The 6,000-nt window shown below is 47.1% G+C and overlaps 1 protein-coding gene across 1 annotated transcript in view; it reads left to right on the top strand.

The window, feature by feature from the left end:
* The first annotated feature begins 1,193 nt into the window (after window positions 1-1,193).
* Rala (RAS like proto-oncogene A) overlaps window positions 1,194-6,000 on the top strand; it is a 72,480-nt gene continuing 67,673 nt past the window's right edge. Inside the window, exon 1 of the mRNA XM_003470090.4 lies at window positions 1,194-1,379. The gene's annotated coding sequence lies outside the window, so the exon portion shown is untranslated. The remainder of the gene's footprint in view (window positions 1,380-6,000) is intronic.

Raw genomic sequence — 6,000 nt, 5'->3', positions numbered from 1 at the left:
TCTGCCCCTCTTCAACAAAAGAATAGCTTAAACTGTGAATCTGTCCAGGGCCTTTCCTATTCTCGCTGTGTCATAAGGGCAAGGAGTTTATGATTAGGCTTCTGCTTCTGCAGCCTCATCTTCTGCGACCCATACTTGAACTTTTAAGACCTGTAATTACTACTCAGTCTTTTCTCAATTAGTTGTCCCTGTGATATGGATCTCAATTAGTTATCTATATGGATCTGAATTTGCCATCTCACATTATTGTTATTTTGGAAAAAAAATGCCTGTATCTCTGCAAAAACCTAACCTCGAGATTTGGTCCTTTCCTCTCTCACTTTGATACACCATAGTTCCACACGCAACTGTTTGCTTTCATATCCCCTTTTGACTGGGGATTCCTTCAATGGGTAATGCCGAGCATGCAAATGGTATTCAAATTGGAGGGGAAAGAAATGAGATTAATCAAGAGGTAGGAATTTGCTCGGGACAATGGGCAAAGCATCTATTTCCAGACTGTGGAGGGATATAAATCCAACCGAATTGGTGAAAAGATTTTTAACGTATGTTATTGAATCTGTGCCGCGGCCTCCAGACGATCTCGGGACCAAACCCACAATCACACCTGCTGCACGAAGGCGACCTGCGCTCCTCGGAAGGGACCGCAGCCCTCGGCCAGGGCGGTTTCCGGGGCAGTTCCGAACCCCCCAGCAAGGACAGGGGTCCAGCTGCCACCGAGGAGCCGGACGGCGACATGCCACGTCACACCCGGGAAAATCCTAGGCCCAAGACAGCGCGGCCCCCGCCCCACTGCGCCGGGGGAGACGAGGAGGCCCCCTGCAAGCAAGATGGCGGCCTCCCCTCCCTCCCGAGAGCCCCTTCCCGCTCCCAGCAGAAGAGAGGACGCCGCGGTCCGAGAACCTCCGCGAGGCCCTTAGGCCACTCTCGGACCGCTGGGAGAGGTGCTTCGCCTCCCGGGGCGCAGACAGCCAAAGGAGGGGCCGCCCCTGAGCCACACACGGGGCGGAAGCCGGCGAGTCCGCGCACCCAGAGCCTTTGTTCCCGGCCCCGGCCGCCATCTCTCCGCTCCGCGCCCGCGGACGGGAAGTGCTCCCCGTCGGCCCCGCCCCGCTTCCCGGCGCCCCGGAAGTGGTCGGCGGCGGCTGCTGCAGAGCGGCCAGGAGGAGGGTGGCTCTCCCCTGAGCGGAGCTCGGAGTCCTCCTCCTGCTCCTCCTCCGGCTGCCCAGACTCCGCCGCCGCCCGTCGGACTCTGCCTCCTCCTCCTGCCGCTCTCGCCGCGGAACCTCCCAGACGACCAGGGCCGCGGACCCTTGGCTCCGAGGCAGCACAGCCGCGGCTTCTGGAGCCCGCGGGCGGCGGACCGGCTCGGCGCACAGGTAAGCGATGCCCCGGGGCCAGGAGGGCCGGGGCGGCGGCGGGGGTGTGTCCGGGCGGCGGTGGACGAAGCCCGGGCGCGGCGTCTGAGCGCCCAGATTGCACCTCTCGGGCCAGGCTGCCAGGCGAGTCCCGGGCGCTGGAACCCCGGCGCTGCATTCGCGGCTGTGCGGCGAGTGCGCCCCGGGAGCCAAGTCCCCGCGCCCGCCGCCCCTCCAGGCGGCCTCGGAAGGTCACCTCGCTTCTCCAGCCGGTGGCACTGAGGTCCCCGCCCGGGCGGTGCCGGCGACCTGGGGACTCCCTGCCTGCGCCGCCGCAGTCCCCCGCTCCCTCCACCCTTCTCTCCTCTCTTCCTGCCTTTGCACCCCTCGCCTGTACTAAAGCGTCCGCCGGGGCTTCTGTGCAGATCCAAGGGTCGGTTTGGGGGACCCAAGTCGTTAAGACGCCCCGCACTGAACGGAACAGTTGGCCTTGGACTCCTGTAGAGGCTGAGCAGAGGCTTCTATTAGAATGACCCAGCCTCGGAAAAGAGGAGAGAAGGGAGGTAGCTGGGTGGGGGCATTTCTTCCGCTGTTCTAGAAGTGGAAGGTGAGATTTGTGCGTCTGAGTTTGGGCACCTAGGTGGGGAAGTGGGCGGGGGTGACCGCACGGAGTGGAAGCGTTGTTTAGAGGTTTAGGGGGAATTAGGGAGTTCCCTGGCCTTGCGTGGAAACCTGAATGTCCAGACTTGGGAGAGCTCAGTCGAGTGTCATTGAGGTTGTGTGAGAACTCCAGTGCCACGCCCTGTCAGATACTGTAGTTTGATGTGTGTGGGAAAAACCCTTTATAAAACATAAATCCTAAGTTCGTCGTTCTTTCCACAGAAGTAAATTATGACTTTAATAATCGTTTCAAAAATAGGATAGCAAATTTAATAAATAAACTCTCACAGTATTAGGCCTTTCTGTTAGCTTATGTTTGTTAATGTATTAGATTAGCCTGTATTTTTCTGTCTGCATTAATAATGTTTTAAGGTCTTGAATTTTTCAGGGCAGGAGCTATGTATGTGTTGTGTTTCAACACAATGTGTCTAGAACACATTTTTTTCACAGAATGAATGAATGAATATGTAGGTGATCTCACCTTTCAGAAGTGTGCTTTATTTTGTTCACGAGAGTATTTGTTCATTTTTCTGAGGTTCTTGGCACTTACAGATTTTTGCTTTGCCTTCCTGTTCTTCAGCAGGTGTAAAGAACAATCCGCAAAACCCTACCCTTTCCTGGAAGGTTAAAATTATATTTGGGGGACTGTGATTGGACAGTGTGATAATTTATATTCCAGTGTTCAGCGATTATGGTTTGAGCATTTCACGGTTTGGAGGAAAAGATTGCCTGGGGATGGGCATTATGGTTTTTTTGGAGTTAATAACTGTACCCTGTTTTAATCAAAAGGAGGAAATGGGAAGTTAACACTATGTGGGAAACGTGGTGCATCCCAGGATTGCTTATAGTGGCGGCTTCTTCCCACAGATGCCCGAAGTCCTCTGTCATCTAATGTGACCTTGATAAGATTTACCGGTAGCCACTTGCACATTTCTTTCCCAAGATCCAGATCTAGTGTCTGCTGAGTATGCAGTCATCTGTATCTTTTACTTCATTACAACACTTTTTTTTTCTTGCATGGCTTTTCATAAAACAGGGCAAAAGGACTAACTACAGAGAAGAATCTTATTGACAGTTTATGAGGGAAGATTTTTGTTTATAAATGGTTGGATTATTTCTACTTCAGGGAGGCCCAAATCAGAACAGAGTGCTAACCTGTTCTTTCCTGCCCAGTATGTAATGGTTCTCCTGCCTTTGTTTTCCCAATCTTGCTCACTTTCTACAGAACATAAACAAACATGCCAGTATCATTTTTTTGTTGTTTGCTTTGCTTTGTTTTGTTGCTTTGTTTGTGGTGGTACTTGAGGATTGAATCCAGGCTTTTTTTCCCCCCTAGACTGGGTCTGGCTAAATTGCTAAATTCCCCAGTCTGGACTCAAACTTGATCTGCCTTCTGCTTCAGCCTCCTAGAGTGCTGGCATTTACAGGTGTGTGCCACCCTCCCTGGCTGCAGTATCACATGTCATGTATGTGTCTCTCAGCGGGCTACACACTAAATTCTTTTATAAATGAAGGATTAATCACTTTTAAAGTACTGGAATAAGAAGCTATTAATGTTAATGAGAAAACATGCTTTTCAAAGATGTAGGGGAGACAGTTCATGATTTTCAGTGTTTTATAAAATGTTTGAATTCTTAAACAAAGAAGAGAAGAGCCTGCAGTTGAGTAGCTCACCTACATGACCACTGTATAGATGTTAGATTTCCCTTCTTTAATTCAGATGCTTTTCACCCATTGATTTCCTGCCAAGCACCATGATTAGAGCTTTGCTTATATTATTTCTAATCTCCACATACCTTTGCAAGATGGAGACTTTCCCCGGGCTTTCTAACACAGACTGCAGTTATTTGCCAGAGACGCAGCCCCTAGCTAGTGTGTAGTAGAACCTGGGTTTGAAAATGAAATAAGGATTTCTAAGAGTAGTGAGGGTTAATCTTAACCCTAAAAGGAAGGAAACGATTGAGCTGAGCTTTAGGAAAGTGAAGACACTGGTCTCAGCACTCTTGGCCACTGTGTGTGGCCTGGGTCAGCAGTGACTCTGGCCAGGTGGTCTTAAACAGCAGCTGCTCTCCTCTTTATCTCCAGGATGCCTACAGACACAATGGCAGAGATGTGCCAGGTCGGTTCTTCCCCCTCTAACCCTAAACCATGCTTCTCGGGGTTTAGTACAGAGACTTGAGGATTGCAGAACTTTTGTTCATGATCTAATTGCTATTCAGTGCTAGGAGAATGCTCCTCATGCCAAGTCTGTGTGAATTTTTTTTTTAAATGCACTTTTTCATAAGCTTAATTTGAAGAGTGTTTTCACCTCTTGGATTAAAGAAAAACGATAGAAGTTCTAAGTAGAAGACAGCTCATTCTCTGGACCCCGTAAATAGCAGTTCTTTTCTGCTTTCTCCCTTAAACACTTTCTCAAAGCTGTGTGAGGCAATTTTAGAAGAGAATTTGCTTGATGTAGTTATATATAAGGTGAAGACTTGTTTCCCCAAACTCAACAGAATAGTCTGTAGAAGCAAAAAAAAAGCAAGCTGCCATGAAACATTATGTATTTTTCTTAAAGGGCATCACAGCCGTGTCCTGTATTAGAAGCAGTAGACCAGGTACATGACACACATAATCTTGCAGTCTAGAATCCAGTTTTATTGCTGAACTCACTTTTTGAAACTGAGTGTTGAGGTTGACAGTGTTGCTTTGGATGGTAAAACACAGTGAGTTTATGACATGATTTCAATTCCCAAATTCATTGTGAAGATCGACAGAAATGCCTAGATTCCACAGAGACCATGGTTGTTGTCATAGAAGCCACAGAATCACTATTTTTTTATGCAGTTGAGTAGCTAGCATTGTAATCCATTGGAAGTAGATGTTATCACACAGAATTGCAACTGTTTTCCTATACCCTCCTGGTGTAGATCTATTCTGGAATATTACAGCTGCATTCTGTCCTGTGATTGGCCTTTCTCTAAATTTTTCCTTTAAAATCTAATCTTCCTTTAAAAACTTCTTGTGGTTCCTTTTTGCCCATTAATAGAATCAAACTTTTTTATTCTTAATCGTATGTATACAAAACCTTCCGGATGTGCCCCTTTCCTAGTCAGCTGTCTAGACTCTTCTCCCTTTTGTAACACTCCCTTGCAGCTGTGCTGAGGTGTTGGCGTGTTAGTGTTTGCTTCTTCTCCCATTTGCTCTTCCTGGTACGCTAGCCACTCTTCCCAGTGTGCCACTCGTGCTAGGCCTTGAGACTTGGTTCAGGTTGTACCTCTCGGAACCCATATGTCAATTAGGTCTTTTCTCTGGACCCATCCACAATCAAGCGGTCAATCAAAAATAAATAAATAGAAAGAAAGAACGGTAAATCTCCAAGTCTAGGCTTGTGGTTTTAATGTATGCCATCATGCCTTTAGTGTCTGTACTTACTGCACTAAGAAGAGTGCTTTCATAAGCCTATTGTACATTTGGTTTATGTCACCCCATAGTTAACTCAAAATTATACAGAGTCATCCTCTCCCTCCTCTCTCAGTTCATGTCTTAAATGCCTTCACAGTTCTTTATTAGAACTTTCCCAACTTTCTCAGTTCTTGATACTTATTATATTAGTAATTTTTTCATCTCTTTGTCAAAACACCTCGCAGTATAATTTATTAAATACTTAGTCCAAATAAGTTATTGTCTAACGTCTTAGTAGCTTTTTGAGAAATAATACACACAAACTAAGTAACCTTTTTTTTTAATATTGGGGATTAAACCTAGGATCTTTGCACTAAGCAGCGTTCCTTGTCTTTTTAAAATTTTTGACAAATTTTGATACAGGGTTTTACTAAGTTGCCCATATTGAGCTCAGACTTCTAATCCTGCCACTGCCTCCCAAGTTACCAGCAATTACACATATGTGCCACCACCCAGCTAAGTAACTTTCATTTTTAACTGTTTGGTTCTTCATTGCATGTACCATGTTTTTTTCCAAACAATGCCCTACCTAGAA

This window comes from Cavia porcellus, unplaced genomic scaffold (genome assembly GCF_034190915.1).
Source record: "Cavia porcellus strain 051 isolate PalLab524CR breed Dunkin Hartley unplaced genomic scaffold, mCavPor4.1 scaffold_23, whole genome shotgun sequence".
NCBI lineage: Eukaryota > Metazoa > Chordata > Mammalia > Rodentia > Caviidae > Cavia > Cavia porcellus.
This window is presented reverse-complemented; position numbering and strand designations above follow the sequence as displayed.